This window comes from Gobio gobio (genome assembly GCF_949357685.1).
Source record: "Gobio gobio genome assembly, chromosome: 11".
Lineage (NCBI taxonomy): Eukaryota > Metazoa > Chordata > Actinopteri > Cypriniformes > Gobionidae > Gobio > Gobio gobio.
This window is the reverse complement of record NC_137104.1, coordinates 41133259-41153024: the sequence shown is the minus strand read 5'-3', so window position 1 is coordinate 41153024 and position 19766 is coordinate 41133259.

Sequence of the window (19766 nt, the reverse complement as noted above, 5' to 3'; positions counted from 1 at the left end):
CTGTAGGATGTTCTGGGGCTGAGATATGGCTTATTCATGTGTTTGTACGGTTACTAGGGTACTGTAAATTGTTACTAGGGTGTGGCTATACAGTTTATGGTTTGATATTTAAAGAATATTGGCCAGTCTGAGTCAAAAGAGACCACCCTCATGTCTGTACGATGTTCTGGGGCTGAGATATGTTTTGTTAATGTTGATATATGGTTGCTAGGGTCCTGTAGCTGGTTGCTAGGGCGTGGCTATGAAGTTTGAATGTCACTAGTTATTAGCTGCTTGATAGGCCGATTCATATGAGACCAGCCCCAAGTCTCTGTGATGTTCTGAGGCGGAGATATGATCACATAAACCTCTTCTCCATGTTAAGTCAATGGGGACTTGATTGGGACGATTTTTTTCCCGCCGAAAACTAACATCATACACCCGATCGCTTAGAAGAGATATAGCACACCTCTCCTCAATAAGTCGCACGATTTGACACCTCATTCATGGGTCTACGACAAACGGTGCCGGAGGAGTAGCACGCCAAAGTTTCGTCAAGGTGAATAGTAATCACAACACTAGAATGTACATTTCCTGAAGAAAATGTGAGTGGTGCTTGCAGTGGCAAAAAAATCCTCTCGGATGCTACTGGGATGCAAAAAAGCCAAGCAACATGTCTGTAGGTTGTTCTGGGACAGAGATATAGGTCTTGGTAAACAGTTGCTAGGGTACTCTGTTTGGTTGCTATGGAGTGGCTTGGCAGCATCCAATGATGATACTGCTTGTCAGTATGAATGATATAAACCAACCCCCATGTCTCTACGATGTTCTGATGCAGAGATATAGGTCTTGTTATACGGTTGCTAGGGTACTCTTTTTGGTTGCTATGGAGTGGCTTGGCAGCATCCAATGATGATACTCCAAAGGCTGCTTGTCAGTATGAATGATATAAACCAACCCCCATGCCTCTATGATGTTCTGAGGCAGAGATATTGGTGTTGCTAAACGGTTGCTAGGCTGCTTGATAATGGTTGCTAGGGCGTGGCTAGGAAGTATTGAAGGTGACTTGTGATTGGCTGTTGATGCCCCGAGTCAAACAAACCCACCCTCTTGTTTCTATGACACTTCTATCAAAAGATATCCCTTTGATCTCTTTCAATGGAAGTCTATGGGATCAGTTGCTAGGGAGCTCTAAATGGTTGCTAGGGCGTGGCTTTATAGGTTGACAATCATCCTGAGATAGTGATTGGCTGTCTGAGTAAATTGAGCCCACCCCCTTGTCTCTGAGATACTGTGAGCCAGAGCTATGGTCAATACAAAATCCCTATGCAATTTCCCATAGTAAGAGATACACGAGCTTAACGGGACATCCTCCCCATAGACAATGAATGGGGTAAAATTTTGGGCAGCTCCTGCACCCCAGGGGTACAACTTATACCCCATTGCGATGTGTCATCTTACTGGGCCTGTCAGCCTCTTCAAATGTGGTAAGTCACGAGTTTCTACGAAATCCTCGCTCGGAGCTACGAGGGGTCAAAATTCGTCGCAATGTTAAGTCAATGGGATTTTTGGGCTACTTTTTCGCCCCTGGGGCGAACATCGTACCCCCGACCTCTTAGAAAAGATATAGCACACCATTCCCGTATAGGCCGGTCGATTTGACGCCTCATTCATGGGTCTGTGACAAAAAATGTGGGAGGAGAAGCGCGCCGAAAAAGTGTCCAGAAGTAAGAATAATAATAAGAACCGATCTGGGGTGAGATATTAAATATTTATGGCTTGCTACGCAAGCCCCAATAATAATTTTAATTATGGAGAATGACAATATTGATGCATTGCTTCACAAGCAACACTAATAAGTATGTTTGAGAGTGATGGTGATGCCTTGCTGCGCAAGGCATCACTAAAACTCGTTCTGGGGCTAGATAGTAATAGTGATGCCTTGCTACGCAAGCACCACTAACTAGAATGTACATTTCCTGAAGAAAATGTGAGTGGTGCTTGCCGTGGCAAAACTCGCCACCCGGATAATGCAAAAAAAGCCAAGCAACATGTATGTAGGATGTTCTGGGACTGAGATATGGCTTATTCATGTGTTTGTACGGTTACTAGGGTACTGTAAATGGTTACTAGGGTGTGGCTATACAGTTTATGGTTTGATATTTAAAGAATATTGGCCAGTCTGAGTCAAAAGAGACCACCCTCATGTCTGTACGATGTTCTGGGGCTGATATATGGCTTGTTAATGTTGATATAGGGTTGCTAGGGTGCTGTAGCTGGTTGCTAGGGCGTGGCTATGAAGTTTGAATGTCAGTAGTTAATAGCTGCTTGATAGGCCGATTCAAATGAGACCAGCCCCAAGTCTCTGTGATGTTCTGATGCGGAGATATGATCACATAAACCTCTTCTCCATGTTAAGTCAATGGGGACTTGATTGGGACGATTTTTTTCCCGCCGAAAACTAACATCATACACCCGATCGCTTAGAAGAGATATAGCACACCTCTCCTCAATAAGTCGCACGATTTGACACCTCATTCATGGGTCTACGACAAACGGTGCCGGAGGAGTAGCACGCCAAAGTTTCTTCAAGGTGTATAGTAATCACAACACTAGAATGTACATTTCCTGAAGAAAATGTGAGTGGTGCTTGCCGTGGCAAAAAAATCCTCTCGGATGCTACTGGGATGCAAAAAAGCCAAGCAACATGTCTGTAGGATGTTCTGGGGCTGAGATATGGCTTATTAACGTGTTTGTACGGTTGCTAGGGTACTGTAACTGGTTGCTAGGATGTGTCTATACAGTTTATGGGGTGATATTGAAAGACTATTGGCCAGTCTGAGACAAAAGAGCCCACCCTCATTACTGTAGGATGTTCTGAGGCTGAGATATGGCTTCTTTATGTTGCAATACGGTTGCTAGGGTGCTCTAAATGGTTGCTAGGGTGTGGCTATACAGTTAATGGGGTGATATTCAAAGACTATTGGCCACTCTGAGTCAATAGAGCCCAACTCTGTATTTCTACAATGTTCTGGTGCTGAGATATGGCTCATTAATGTTGATATATGGTTGCTAGGGTGCTGTAACTGGTTGCTAGGGCGTGGCTATGAAGTTTGAATGTCACTAGTTATTAGCTGCTTGATAGGCTGATTCAAATGAGACCAGCCCCAAGTCTCTGTAATGTTTTGAGGCGGAGATATGATCACATAAACCTCTTCTCCATGTTAAGTCAATGGGGACTTGAATGGGACAATTTTTTTCCCGCCAAAAACTAACATCATACACCCGATCGCTTAGAAGAGATATAGCACACCTCTCCTCAATAAGTCGCACGATTTGACACCTCATTCATGGGTCTACGACAAACGGTGCCGGAGGAGTAGCACGCCAAAGTTTCGTCAAGGTGAATAGTAATCACAACACTAGAATGTACATTTCCTGAAGAAAATGTGAGTGGTGCTTGCCGTGGCAAAACTCGCCACCCGGATAATGCAAAAAAAGCCAAGCAACATGTATGTAGGATGTTCTGGGACTGAGATATGGCTTATTCATGTGTTTGTACGGTTACTAGGGTACTGTAAATGGTTACTAGGGTGTGGCTATACAGTTTATGGTTTGATATTTAAAGAATATTGGCCAGTCTGAGTCAAAAGAGACCACCCTCATGTCTGTACGATGTTCTGGGGCTGATATATGGCTTGTTAATGTTGATATAGGGTTGCTAGGGTGCTGTAGCTGGTTGCTAGGGCGTGGCTATGAAGTTTGAATGTCAGTAGTTAATAGCTGCTTGATAGGCCGATTCAAATGAGACCAGCCCCAAGTCTCTGTGATGTTCTGATGCGGAGATATGATCACATAAACCTCTTCTCCATGTTAAGTCAATGGGGACTTGATTGGGACGATTTTTTTCCCGCCGAAAACTAACATCATACACCCGATCGCTTAGAAGAGATATAGCACACCTCTCCTCAATAAGTCGCACGATTTGACACCTCATTCATGGGTCTACGACAAACGGTGCCGGAGGAGTAGCACGCCAAAGTTTCTTCAAGGTGTATAGTAATCACAACACTAGAATGTACATTTCCTGAAGAAAATGTGAGTGGTGCTTGCCGTGGCAAAAAAATCCTCTCGGATGCTACTGGGATGCAAAAAAGCCAAGCAACATGTCTGTAGGATGTTCTGGGGCTGAGATATGGCTTATTAACGTGTTTGTACGGTTGCTAGGGTACTGTAACTGGTTGCTAGGATGTGTCTATACAGTTTATGGGGTGATATTGAAAGACTATTGGCCAGTCTGAGACAAAAGAGCCCACCCTCATTACTGTAGGATGTTCTGAGGCTGAGATATGGCTTCTTTATGTTGCAATACGGTTGCTAGGGTGCTCTAAATGGTTGCTAGGGTGTGGCTATACAGTTAATGGGGTGATATTCAAAGACTATTGGCCACTCTGAGTCAATAGAGCCCAACTCTGTATTTCTACAATGTTCTGGTGCTGAGATATGGCTCATTAATGTTGATATATGGTTGCTAGGGTGCTGTAACTGGTTGCTAGGGCGTGGCTATGAAGTTTGAATGTCACTAGTTATTAGCTGCTTGATAGGCTGATTCAAATGAGACCAGCCCCAAGTCTCTGTAATGTTTTGAGGCGGAGATATGATCACATAAACCTCTTCTCCATGTTAAGTCAATGGGGACTTGAATGGGACAATTTTTTTCCCGCCAAAAACTAACATCATACACCCGATCGCTTAGAAGAGATATAGCACACCTCTCCTCAATAAGTCGCACGATTTGACACCTCATTCATGGGTCTACGACAAACGGTGCCGGAGGAGTAGCACGCCAAAGTTTCGTCAAGGTGAATAGTAATCACAACACTAGAATGTACATTTCCTGAAGAAAATGTGAGTGGTGCTTGCCGTGGCAAAAAAATCCTCTCGGATGCTATGTTGTGTGTACTGGATTCTCACCCGAAACAAAAGAGGCCACCCCCAAGTCTGTACTATGTTCTGGAGCTGAGATATGTCCTATTCATGTGTTTGTACGGTTGCTAGGGTACTCTATATGGTTGCTATGGAGTGGCTATACAATTTATGGGGTGACATTTAAAGACTATTTGCCAGTCTGAGTCAAAAGACCCAACCCCCATGCCTCTACGATGTTCTGATGCAGAGATATAGGTCCTTGTAAACAGTTGCTAGGGTACTCTGTTTGGTTGCTATGGAGGGGCTTGGCAGCATCCAATGATGATACTGCTTGTCTGTATGAATGATATAAACCAACCCCCATGTCTCTAGGATGTTCTGAGGCAGAGATATAGGTCTTGGTAAACGGTTGCTAGGGTACTCTGTTTGGTTGCTATGGAGGAGTTTGGCAGCATCCAATGATGATACTGCTTGTCTCTATGAATGATATAAACCAACCCCCATGCCTCTATGATGTTCTGAAGCAGAGATATAGGTCTTGGTATACGGTTGCTAGGGTACTCTGTTTGGTTGCTAGGGGGGCTTGGCAGCATCCAATGATGATACTGCTTGTCTGTATGAATGATATAAACCAACCCCCATGTCTCTATGATGTTCTGATGCAGAGATATAGGTCTTGGTATATGGTTGCTAGGGTACTCTGTTTGGTTGCTAGGGGGGCTTGGCAGCATCCAATGATGATACTGCTTGTCTGTATGAATGATATAAACCAACCCCCATGTCTCTATGATGTTCTGAGGCAGAGATATAGGTCTTGGTATATGGTTGCTAGGGTACTCTATTTGGTTGCTAAGGGGGCTTGGCAGCATCCAATGATGATACTGCTTGTCTGTATGAATGATATAAACCAACCCCCATGTGTCTATGATGTTCTGAAGCAGAGATATAGGTCTTGGTATATGGTTGCTAGGGTACTCTGTTTGGTTGCTAAGGGGGCTTGGCAGCATCCAATGATGATACTGCTTGTCTGTATGAATGATATAAACCAACCCCCATGCCTCTATGATGTGCTGAAGCAGAGATATAGGTCTTTGTATACGGTTGCTAGGGTACTCTGTTTGGTTGCTAGGGGGGCTTGGCAGCATCCAATGATGATACTGCTTGTCTGTATGAATGATATAAACCAACCCCCATGTCTCTACGATGTTCCGAAGCAGAGATATAGGTCTTGGTATACGGTTGCTAGGGTACTCTGTTTGGTTGCTAGGGGGGCTTGGCAGCATCCAATGATGATACTGCTTGTCTGTATGAATGATATAAACCAACCCCCATGTCTCTATGATGTTCTGATGCAGAGATATAGGTCTTGGTAAACGGTTGCTAGGGTACTCTGTTTGGTTGCTATGGAGTGGCTTGGCAGCATCCAATGGATACAGCTTGTCAGTATGAATGATATAAACCAACCCCCATGTCTGTATGATGATCTGATGCAGAGATATAGGGCTTGGTAAACGGTTGCTAGGGTACTCTGTTTGGTTGCTATGGAGTGGCTTGGCTTCATCCAATGACAATACTCCAAAGGCTGCTTGTCAGTGTGAATGATATAAACCAACCCCCATGCCTCTATGATGTTCTGAGGCAGAGATATAGGTCTTGGTAAACGGTTGCTAGGGTGCTTTATAATGGTTGCTAGGGCGTGGCTAGGAAGTGTTGAAGGTGACTTGTGATTGGCTGTTTATGCCCCGAGTCAAACAAACCCACCCTCATGTTTCTAGGACACTTCTATCCAAAGATATCCCTTTGATCTCTTTCAATGGAAGTCTATGGGATCAGTTGCTAGGGAGCTCTAAATGGTTGCTAGGGCGTGGCTTCATAGGTTGACAATCATCCTGAGATAGTGATTGGCTGTCTGAGTAAATTGAGCCCACCCCCTTGTCACTCAGACACTGTGAGCCAGAGCTATGGTCAATACAAAATCCCTATGCAATTTCCTATAGTAAGAGAAACACATGCGTTTTATGGGACGTCCCTCCCCATTATAAGTCAATGGGGAAATTTGATGAATTTTGGGGAGCTCTAGCGCCCCAGGGGTACAACTTATACCCCATTGAGATGTGTCATCTTACAGGGCCTGTCAGCCTCTTCAAATGTGGTGACACACGAGTTTCTCCGAAATCCTCTCTCAGAGTTATGAGGGGTCAAAGTGTCCGCAATGTTAAATCCCATTGACTTTTCGGTTACTTTTTCGCCCCTGGGGCGAACAGCGCACCCCCGATCCCTTAGAAAAGATATAGCACACCATTCCCGTATAGGCCGGTCGATTTGACGCCTCATTCATGGGTCTGTGACAAAATTTGTGGGAGGAGAAGCGCGCCGAAAAAGTGTCCAGAAGAAGAAGAAGAATAAAAAAAATAAACCGTTCTGGGGTGAGATATTAAATATTTATGGCTTGCTACGCAAGCCCCACTAATAATATTAAGTATGGAGAATAACAATATTGATGCCTTGCTTGGCAAGCACCACTAATAAGTATGTTTGAGAGTGATGGTGATGCCTTGCTGCGCAAGGCATCACTAAAACTCGTTCTGGGGCTAGATAGTAATAGTGATGCCTTGCTACGCAAGCACCACTAACTAGAATGTACATTTCCTGAAGAAAATGTGAGTGGTGCTTGCCGTGGCAAAAAAATCCTCTCGGATGCTATGTTGTGTGTACTGGATTCTCACCCGAAACAAAAGAGGCCACCCCCAAGTCTGTACTATGTTCTGGAGCTGAGATATGTCCTATTCATGTGTTTGTACGGTTGCTAGGGTACTCTATATGGTTGCTATGGAGTGGCTATACAATTTATGGGGTGACATTTAAAGACTATTTGCCAGTCTGAGTCAAAAGACCCAACCCCCATGCCTCTACGATGTTCTGATGCAGAGATATAGGTCCTTGTAAACAGTTGCTAGGGTACTCTGTTTGGTTGCTATGGAGGGGCTTGGCAGCATCCAATGATGATACTGCTTGTCTGTATGAATGATATAAACCAACCCCCATGTCTCTAGGATGTTCTGAGGCAGAGATATAGGTCTTGGTAAACGGTTGCTAGGGTACTCTGTTTGGTTGCTATGGAGGAGTTTGGCAGCATCCAATGATGATACTGCTTGTCTCTATGAATGATATAAACCAACCCCCATGCCTCTATGATGTTCTGAAGCAGAGATATAGGTCTTGGTATACGGTTGCTAGGGTACTCTGTTTGGTTGCTAGGGGGGCTTGGCAGCATCCAATGATGATACTGCTTGTCTGTATGAATGATATAAACCAACCCCCATGTCTCTATGATGTTCTGATGCAGAGATATAGGTCTTGGTATATGGTTGCTAGGGTACTCTGTTTGGTTGCTAGGGGGGCTTGGCAGCATCCAATGATGATACTGCTTGTCTGTATGAATGATATAAACCAACCCCCATGTCTCTATGATGTTCTGAGGCAGAGATATAGGTCTTGGTATATGGTTGCTAGGGTACTCTATTTGGTTGCTAAGGGGGCTTGGCAGCATCCAATGATGATACTGCTTGTCTGTATGAATGATATAAACCAACCCCCATGTGTCTATGATGTTCTGAAGCAGAGATATAGGTCTTGGTATATGGTTGCTAGGGTACTCTGTTTGGTTGCTAAGGGGGCTTGGCAGCATCCAATGATGATACTGCTTGTCTGTATGAATGATATAAACCAACCCCCATGCCTCTATGATGTGCTGAAGCAGAGATATAGGTCTTTGTATACGGTTGCTAGGGTACTCTGTTTGGTTGCTAGGGGGGCTTGGCAGCATCCAATGATGATACTGCTTGTCTGTATGAATGATATAAACCAACCCCCATGTCTCTACGATGTTCCGAAGCAGAGATATAGGTCTTGGTATACGGTTGCTAGGGTACTCTGTTTGGTTGCTAGGGGGGCTTGGCAGCATCCAATGATGATACTGCTTGTCTGTATGAATGATATAAACCAACCCCCATGTCTCTATGATGTTCTGATGCAGAGATATAGGTCTTGGTAAACGGTTGCTAGGGTACTCTGTTTGGTTGCTATGGAGTGGCTTGGCAGCATCCAATGGATACAGCTTGTCAGTATGAATGATATAAACCAACCCCCATGTCTGTATGATGATCTGATGCAGAGATATAGGGCTTGGTAAACGGTTGCTAGGGTACTCTGTTTGGTTGCTATGGAGTGGCTTGGCTTCATCCAATGACAATACTCCAAAGGCTGCTTGTCAGTGTGAATGATATAAACCAACCCCCATGCCTCTATGATGTTCTGAGGCAGAGATATAGGTCTTGGTAAACGGTTGCTAGGGTGCTTTATAATGGTTGCTAGGGCGTGGCTAGGAAGTGTTGAAGGTGACTTGTGATTGGCTGTTTATGCCCCGAGTCAAACAAACCCACCCTCATGTTTCTAGGACACTTCTATCCAAAGATATCCCTTTGATCTCTTTCAATGGAAGTCTATGGGATCAGTTGCTAGGGAGCTCTAAATGGTTGCTAGGGCGTGGCTTCATAGGTTGACAATCATCCTGAGATAGTGATTGGCTGTCTGAGTAAATTGAGCCCACCCCCTTGTCACTCAGACACTGTGAGCCAGAGCTATGGTCAATACAAAATCCCTATGCAATTTCCTATAGTAAGAGAAACACATGCGTTTTATGGGACGTCCCTCCCCATTATAAGTCAATGGGGAAATTTGATGAATTTTGGGGAGCTCTAGCGCCCCAGGGGTACAACTTATACCCCATTGAGATGTGTCATCTTACAGGGCCTGTCAGCCTCTTCAAATGTGGTGACACACGAGTTTCTCCGAAATCCTCTCTCAGAGTTATGAGGGGTCAAAGTGTCCGCAATGTTAAATCCCATTGACTTTTCGGTTACTTTTTCGCCCCTGGGGCGAACAGCGCACCCCCGATCCCTTAGAAAAGATATAGCACACCATTCCCGTATAGGCCGGTCGATTTGACGCCTCATTCATGGGTCTGTGACAAAATTTGTGGGAGGAGAAGCGCGCCGAAAAAGTGTCCAGAAGAAGAAGAAGAATAAAAAAAATAAACCGTTCTGGGGTGAGATATTAAATATTTATGGCTTGCTACGCAAGCCCCACTAATAATATTAAGTATGGAGAATAACAATATTGATGCCTTGCTTGGCAAGCACCACTAATAAGTATGTTTGAGAGTGATGGTGATGCCTTGCTGCGCAAGGCATCACTAAAACTCGTTCTGGGGCTAGATAGTAATAGTGATGCCTTGCTACGCAAGCACCACTAACTAGAATGTACATTTCCTGAAGAAAATGTGAGTGGTGCTTGCCGTGGCAAAATTCGCCACCCGGATAATGCAAAAAAGCCAAGCAACATGTCTGTAGGATGTTCTGGGGCTGAGATATAGGTCTTTGTAAACGGTTGCTAGGGTACTCTGTTTGGTTGCTATGGAGTGGCTTGGCAACATTCAATGATGATACTGCTTGTCAGAATGAATGATATAAACCAACCCCCATGTCTGTATGATATTGTGATGCAGAGATATAGGTCTTGGTAAACGGTTGCTAGGGTACTCTTTTTGGTTGCTATGGAGTAGCATGGCAACATTCAATGATGATACTGCTTGTCAGTATGAATGATATAAACCAACCCCCATGTCTTTACGATGTTCTGATGCAGAGCTATAGGTCTTGTTATACGGTTGCTAGGACAGTCTTTTTGGTTGCTATGGAGTGGCTTGGCAGCATCCAATGATGATACTGCTTGTCAGTATGACTGATATAAACCAACCCCCATGTCTCTATGATGTTCTGAGGCAGAGATATAGGTCTTGGTAAACGGTTGCTAAGGTGTTCTGGGTTGCTAGGGCGTTGCTAGGCGGTTGTTAAGGTGTTCTGGGCGGTTGCTAGGCGGTTGCTAAGGTATTCTGGGTGGTTGCAAGGGCATTGCTAGGCGGTTGCTAAGGTATTCTGGGTGGTTGCTAGGCGGTTGCTAGGGTGTTTTGGGTGGTTGCTAGGGCGTCGCTAGGCGGTTGCTAAGGTATTCGGAGTGGTTGCTAGGGTGTTGCTAGGTGGTTGCTAAGGTATTCTGGGTGGTTGCTATGGTGTTGCTAGGCGGTTGCTAAGGTATTCTGGGTGGTTGCTAGGGCGTTGCTAGGCGGTTGCTAAGGTGTTCTGGGCGGTTGCTAGGCGGTTGCTAAGGTATTCTGGGTGGTTGCTAGTGCGTTGCTAGGCGGTTGCTAAGGTATTCTGGGTGGTTGCTAGGGCGTTGCTAGGCGGTTGCTAAGGTATTCTGGGTGGTTGCTAGGCGGTTGCTAGGGTGTTCTGGGTGGTTGCTAGGGCGTTGCTAGGCGGTTGCTAAGGTATTCGGAGTGGTTGCTAGGGTGTTGCTAGGTGGTTGCTAAGGTATTCTGGGTGGTTGCTATGGTGTTGCTAGGCGGTTGCTAAGGTATTCTGGGTGGTTGCTAGGGCGTTGCTAGGCGGTTGCTAAGGTGTTCTGGGTGGTTGCTAGGCGGTTGCTAAGGTATTCTGGGTGGTTGCTATGGTGTTGCTAGGCGGTTGCTAAGGTATTCTGGGTGGTTGCTAGGGCGTTGCTAGGCGGTTGCTAAGGTGTTCTGGGTGGTTGCTAGGGCGTTGCTAGGCGGTTGCTAAGGTATTCTGGGTGGTTGCTAGGGCGTTGCTAGGCGGTTGCTAAGGTATTCTGGGTGGTTGCTAGGGTGTTCTGGGTGGTTGCTAGGGCGTTGCTAGGCAGTTGCTAAGGTATTCGGAGTGGTTGCTAGGGTGTTGCTAGGTGGTTGCTAAGGTATTCTGGGTGGTTGCTATGGTGTTGATAGGTGGTTGCTAAGGTATTCTGGGTGGTTGCTAGGGCGTTGCTAGGCGGTTGCTAAGGTGTTCTGGGCGGTTGCTAGGCAGTTGCTAAGGTATTCTGGGTGGTTGCTAGGGTGTTGCTAGGCGGTTGCTAAGGTATTCTGGGTGGTTGCTAGGTGGTTGCTAAGGTATTTTGGGTGGTTGCTAGGGCGTTGCTAGGCGGTTGCTAAGGTGTTCTGGGCGGTTGCTAGGCATTGCTAAGGTATTGTGGGTGGTTGCTATGTTGTTGTTAGGCAGTTGTCAATTGTTACAAATGGTTACTATGGAGTTTTTATAGAGTTGTTAGCATGTTCTCAGCCTGATTTAGCTGTTAGCTAATCATTATTAGCATGTAGCTATTCAGTGCTAGCATGTGTAGCATGTTGAAAGTCCAGTTTGCTAGCATGAGCCAAAAGACCCAACCCCCATGTCTCTATGATGTTCTGATGCAGAGATATAGGTCTTGGTAAACGGTTGCTAGGGTACTCTGTTTGGTTGCTATGGAGTGGCTTGGCAGCTGCCAATGATGATACTGCTTGTCAGTATGAATGATATAAACCAACCCCCATGTGTCTATGATGATCTGATGCAGAGATATAGGTCTTGGTAAACGGTTGCTAGGGTACTCTGTTTGGTTGCTATGGAGTGGCGTGGCATTTGCCAATGATCATACTCCAAAGGCTGCTTGTGAATATTAATGATATAAAACAACCCCCATGTCTCTATGTTGTTCTGATGCAGAGATATAGGTCTTGCTAAACGGTTGCTAGGCTGCTTGATAATGGTTGCTAGGGCATGGCTAGGAAGTATTGAAGGTGACTTGTGATTGGCTGTTGATGCCCCGAGTCAAACAAACCCACCCTCTTGTTTCTATGACACTTCTATCAAAAGATATCCCTTTGATCTCTTTCAATGGAAGTCTATGGGATCAGTTGCTAGGGAGCTCTAAATGGTTGCTAGGGCGTGGCTTTATAGGTTGACATTCATCCTGAGATAGTGATTGGCTGTCTGAGTAAATTGAGCCCACCCCCTTGTCTCTGAGACACTGTGAGCCAGAGCTGTGGTCAATACAAAATCCCTATGCAATTTCCCATTGTAAGAGAAACAAATGCGTTTAATGGGACGTCCCTCCCCATTATAAGTCAATGGGGAAATTTGAGGAAATTTGGGGAGCTCTAGCGCCCCAGGGGTACAACTTATACCCCATTGAGATGTGTCATCTTACAGGGCCTGTCAGCCTCTTCAAATGTGGTGACACACGAGTTTCTCCGAAATCCTCACTCGGAGCTATGAGGGGTCAAAGTTTCCGCAATGTTAAATCCCATTGACTTTTCGGCTACTTTTTCGCCCCTGGGGCGAACATCGCACCCCCGATCCCTTAGAAAAGATATAGCACACCATTCCCGTATAAGGCGGTCGATTTGACGCCTCATTCATGGGTCTGTGACAAAATTTGTGGGAGGAGAAGCGCGCCGAAAAAGCGTCCTGAAGAATAATAAGTATTATTATAATAATAAACCGTTCCTGGGTTACATAGTATATATACGCCTTGCTAAACAAGCTCCACGAATATTAATGAGTATGGAGAATGACAATATTGATGCCTTGCTTCGCAAGGCCCACTAATATGTATGTTTGAGAGTGATGGTGATGCCTTGCTGCGCAAGGCATCACTAAAACCGTTCTGAGGCAAGATAGTAATAGTGATGCCTTGCTACGCAAGCACCACTAACTAGAATGTACATTTCCTGAAGAAAATGTGAGTGGTGCTTGCCGTGGCAAAATTCGCCACCCGGATAATGCAAAAAAGCCAAGAAACATGTATGTAGGATGTTCTGGGGCTGAGATATAGGTCTTTGTAAACGGTTGCTAGGGTACTCTGTTTGGTTGCTATGGAGTGGCTTGGCAACATTCAATGATGATACTGCTTGTCAGTATGAATGATATAAACCAACCCCCATGTCTGTATGATATTGTGATGCAGAGACATAGGTCTTGGTAAACGGTTGCTAGGGAACTCTGTTTGGTTGCTATGGAGTGTTTTGGCAACATTCAATGATGATACTGCTTGTCAGTATGAATGATATAAACCAACCCCCATGTCTGTATGATATTGTGATGCAGAGATATAGGTCTTGGTAAACGGTTGCTAGGGAACTCTGTTTGGTTGCTATGGAGTGTTTTGGCAACATTCAATGATGATACTGCTTGTCAGTATGAATGATATAAACCAACCCCCATGTCTCTACGATGTTCTGAGGCAGAGATATAGGTCTTGGTAAACGGTTGCTAAGGTTTTCTGGGTGGTTGCTAGGGTGTTGGTAGGCGGTTGCTAGGGTGTTCTGGGTGGTTGCTAGGGCGTTGCTAGGCGGTTGCTATTGTGTTCTGGGTGATTGCTAGGTGGTTGCTAAGGTATTCTTGTTGGTTGCTAGGGCGTTGCTAGGCGGTTGCTAAGGTGTTCTGGGTGGTTGTTAGGGTGTTGCTAGGCAGTTGCTAAGGTATTCGGAGTGGTTGCTAGGGTGTTGCTAGGTGGTTGCTAAGGTATTCGGAGTGGTTGCTATGGTGTTGCTAGGCGGTTGCTAAGGTATTCTGGGTGGTTGCTAGGGCATTGCTAGGCGGTTGCTAAGGTGTTCTGGGCGGTTGCTAGGCGGTTGCTAAGGTATTCTGGGTGGTTGCTAGGGCGTTGCTAGGCGGTTGCTAAGGTATTTTGGGTGGTTGCTAGGCGGTTGCTAGGGTGTTCTGGGTGGTTGCTAGGGCGTTGCTAGGCGGTTGCTAAGGTACTCGGAGTGGTTGCTAGGGTGTTGCTAGGGGGTTGCTATGGTATTCTGGGTGGTTGCTATGGTGTTGCTAGGCGGTTGCTAAGGTATTCTGGGTGGTTGCTAGGGCGTTGCTAGGCGGTTGCTAAGGTGTTCTGGGCGGTTGCTAGGCGGTTGCTAAGGTATTCTCGGTGGTTGCTAGGCGGTTGCTAAGGTATTCTGGGTGGTTGCTAGGGCGTTGCTAGGCGGTTGCTAAGGTACTCTGAGTGGTTGCTAGGGTGTTGCTAGGTGGTTGCTATGGTATTCTGGGTGGTTGCTATGGTGTTGCTAGGCGGTTGCTAAGGTATTCTGGGTGGTTGCTAGGGAGTTGCTAGGCGGTTGCTAAGGTGTTCTGGGCGGTTGCTAGGTGGTTGCTAAGGTATTTTGGGTGGTTGCTAGGGCGTTGCTAGGCGGTTGCTAAGGTGTTCTGGGCGGTTGCTAGGCATTGCTAAGGTATTGTGGGTGGTTGCTATGTTGTTGTTAGGCAGTTGTCAATTGTCACAAATGGTTACTATGGAGTTTTTATAGAGTTGTTAGCATGTTCTCAGCCTGATTTAGCTGTTAGCTAATCATTATTAGCATGTAGCTATTCAATGCTAGCATGTGTAGCATGTTGAAAGTCCAGTTTGCTAGCATGAGCCAAAAGACCCAACCCCCATGTCTCTATGATGTTCTGATGCAGAGATATAGGTCTTGGTAAACGGTTGCTAGGGTACTCTGTTTGGTTGCTATGGAGTGGCTTAGCAGCATCCAATGGATACTGCTTGTCAGTATGAATGATATAAACCAACCCCCATGTCTCTACGATGTTCTGATGCAGAGATATAGGTCTTGGTAAACGGTTGCTAGGGTACTCTGTTTGGTTGCTATGGAGTGGCTTGGCAGCATCCAATGATGATACTCCAAAGGCTGCTTGTCAGTTTGAATGATATAAACCAACTCCCATGCCTCTATGATGTTCTGAGGCAGAGATATAGGTCTTGGTATACGGTTGCTAGGCTGCTTGATAACGGTTGCTAGGGCGTGGCTAGGAAGTGTTGAAGGTGATTTGTGATTGGCTGTTGATGCCCCGAGTCAAACAAACCCACCCTCGTGTTTCTGTGACACTTCTATCCAAAGATATCACTTTGATCTCTTTCAATGGAAGTCTATGGGATCAGTTGCTAGGGAGCTGTAAATGGTTGCTAGGGCGTGGCTTCATATGTTGACAATCATCCTGAGATAGTGATTGGCTGTCTGAGTAAATTGAGCCCACCCCCTTGTCTCTGAGACACTGTGAGCCAGAGCTATGGTCAATACAAAATCCCTATGCAATTTCCCATAGTAAGAGAAACACATTCGTTTAATGGGACGTCCCTCCCCATTATAAGTCAATGGGGAAATGTGAGGAATTTTGGGGAGCTCTAGCGCCCCAGGGGTACAACTTATACCCCATTGTGATGTGTCATCTTACAGGGCCTGTCAGCCTCTTCAAATGTGGTGACACACGAGTTTCTCCGAAATCCTCGCTCGGAGCTATGAGGGGTCAAAGTTTCCGCAATGTTAAATCCCATTGACTTTTCGGCTACTTTTTCGCCCCTGGGGCGAACATCGCACCCCCGATCCCTTAGAAAAGATATAGCACACCATTCCCGTATAAGGCGGTCGATTTGACGCCTCATTCATGGGTCTGTGACAAAATTTGTGGGAGGAGAAGCGCGCCGAAAAAGCGTCCAGAAGAATAATTATAATTATAATAAACCGTTCCTGGGTTACATAGTATATATACGCCTTGCTAAACAAGCTCCACGAATATTAATGAGTATGGAGAATAACAATATTGATGCCTTGCTTCGCAAGGCCCACTAATAAGTATGTTTGAGAGTGATGGTGATGCCTTGCTGCGCAAGGCATCACTAAAAAGCGTTCTGAGGCAAGATAGTAATAGTGATGCCTTGCTTCGCAAGCACCACTAACTAGAATGTACATTTCCTGAAGAAAATGTGAGTGGTGCTTGCAGTGGCAAAAAAATCCTCTCGGATGCTACTGTGATGCAAAAAAACTAAGAAACATGTCTGTAGGATGTTCTGGGGCTGAGATATGGCTTATTAATGTGTTTGTAAGGTTGCTAGGGTGCTCTAAATGGTTGCTACGGTGTGGCTATACAGTTAATGGGGTGATATTTAACGACTATTGGCCAGTCTGAGTCAAAAGAGCCCAACTCTGTATTTCTACAATGCTCTGGTGCTGAGATATGGCTTATTAATGTATTTGTACAGTTGCTAGGGTGCTGTAACTGGTTGCTAGGGCGGGGCTATGAAGTTTGAATGTCACTAGTTAATAGCTGCTTGATAGGCCGATTCAAATGAGACCAGCCCCAAGTCTCTGTGATGTTCTGATGCGGAGATATGATCACATAAACGTCTTCTCCATGTTAAGTCAATGGGGACTTGATTGGGACGATTTTTTTCCCGCCGAAAACTAACATCATACACCCGATCGCTTAGAAGAGATATAGCACACCTCTCCTCAATAAGTCGCACGATTTGACACCTCATTCATGGGTCTACGACAAACGGTGCCGGAGGAGTAGCACGCCAAAGTTTCGTCAAGGTGAATAGTAATCACAACACTAGAATGTACATTTCCTGAAGAAAATGTGAGTGGTGCTTGCCGTGGCAAAAAAATCCTCTCGGATGCTATGTTGTGTGTACTGGATTCTCACCCGAAAAAAAAGAGGCCACCCCCAAGTCTGTACGATGTTGTGAAGCTGAGATATGTCCTATTCATGTGTTTGTACGGTTGCTAGGGTACTCTATATGGTTGCTATGGAGTGGCTATACAATTTATGGGGTGACATTTAAAGACTATTTGCCAGTCTGAGTCAAAAGACCCAACCCCCATGCCTCTACGATGTTCTGATGCAGAGATATAGGTCCTTGTAAACGGTTGCTAGGGTACTCTGTTTGGTTGCTATGGAGGGGCTTGGCAGCATCCAATGATGATACTGCTTGTCTGTATGAATGATATAAACCAACCCCCATGTCTCTAGGATGTTCTGAGGCAGAGATATAGGTCTTGGTAAACGGTTGCTAGGGTACTCTGTTTGGTTGCTATGGAGGGGTTTGGCAGCATCCAATGATGATACTGCTTGTCTGTATGAATGATATAAACCAACCCCCATGCCTCTATGATGTTCTGAAGCAGAGATATAGGTCTTGGTATACGGTTGCTAGGGTACTCTGTTTGGTTGCTAGGGGGGCTTGGCAGCATCCAATGATGATACTGCTTGTCTGTATGAATGATATAAACCAACCCCCATGTCTCTACGATGTTCCGAAGCAGAGATATAGGTGTTGGTATACGGTTGCTAGGGTACTCTGTTTGGTTGCTAGGGGGGCTTGGCAGCATCCAATGATGATACTGCTTGTCTGTATGAATGATATAAACCAAGCCCCATGTCTCTACGATGTTCTGAAGCAGAGATATAGGTCTTGGTATACGGTTGCTAGGGTACTCTGTTTGGTTGCTAGGGGGGCTTGGCAGCATCCAATGATGATACTGCTTGTCTGTATGAATGATATAAACCAAGCCCCATGTCTCTACGATGTTCTGAAGCAGAGATATATGTCTTGGTAAACGGTTGCTAAGGTACTCTGTTTGGTTGCTATGGAGTGGCTTGGCAGCATCCAATGACAATACTCCAAAGGCTGCTTGTCAGTATGAATGATATAAACCAACCCCCATGCCTCTATGATGTTCTGAGGCAGAGATATAGGTCGTGATTAACGGTTGCTAGGCTGCTTGATAATGGTTGCTAGGGCGTGGCTAGGAAGTATTGAAGGTGATTTGTGATTGGCTGTTGATGCCCCGAGTCAAACAAACCCACCCTCGTGTTTCTATGACACTTCTATCCAAAGATATCCCTTTGATCTCTTTCAATGGAAGTCTATGGGATCAGTTGCTAGGGAGCTCTAAATGGTTGCTAGGGCGTGGCTTCATATGTTGACAATCATCCTGAGATAGTGATTGGCTGTCTGAGTAAATTGAGCCCACCCCCTTGTCTCTGAGACACTGTGAGCCAGAGCTATGGTCAATACAAAATCCCTATGCAATTTCCCATAGTAAGAGAAACGCATGCGTTTTATGGGACGTCCCTCCCCATAGTAAGTCAATGGGGCAAATTTAGGCAGCTCCTGCACCCCAGGGGTACAACTCACACCCCTTTGCGATGTGTCATCTTACAGGGCCTGTCAGCCTCTTCAAATGTGGTGACCCACGAGTTTCTACGAAATCCTCGCTTAGAGTTATGACTTGTTAATTTTTTTTTACATTTTTCCCAATGTTAAGTCTATGGGATTTTTTTCGCTACTTTTTCGCCCCTGGGGCGAACACCGCACCCCCGACCCCTTAGAAAAGATATAGCACACCATTCCCGATTAAGCCGCACGTTTTGACACCTCATTCATGGGTCTGTGACAAAAACTGTGGGAGGAGTAGCGGGACAAAATGTTGTCCGGAATAAGAATAATAAAAATAAACCGATATGGGGTGAGATATTAATATTTAGGGCTTGCTACGCAAGCCCCACTAATATTAATAAGTATGGAGAATAACAATATTGATGCATTGCTTCACAAGCAACACTAATAGGTATGTTTGAGAGTGATGGTGATGCCTTGCTGCGCAAGGCATCACTAAAACTCGTTCTGGGGCTAGATAGTAATAGTGATGCCTTGCTACGCAAGCACCACTAACTAGAATGTACATTTCCTGAAGAAAATGTGAGTGGTGCTTGCCGTGGCAAAAAAATCCTCTCGGATGCTATGTTGTGTGTACTGGATTCTCACCCGAAACAAAAGAGGCCACCCCCAAGTCTGTACGATGTTGTGGAGCTGAGATATGTCCTATTCATGTGTTTGTACGGTTGCTAGGGTACTCTATATGGTTGCTATGGAGTGGCTATACAATTTATGGGGTGACATTTAAAGACTATTTGCCAGTCTGAGTCAAAAGACCCAACCCCCATGCCTCTACGATGTTCTGATGCAGAGATATAGGTCCTTGTAAACGGTTGCTAGGGTACTCTGTTTGGTTGCTATGGAGGGGCTTGGCAGCATCCAATGATGATACTGCTTGTCTGTATGAATGATATAAACCAACCCCCATGTCTCTAGGATGTTCTGAGGCAGAGATATAGGTCTTGGTAAAC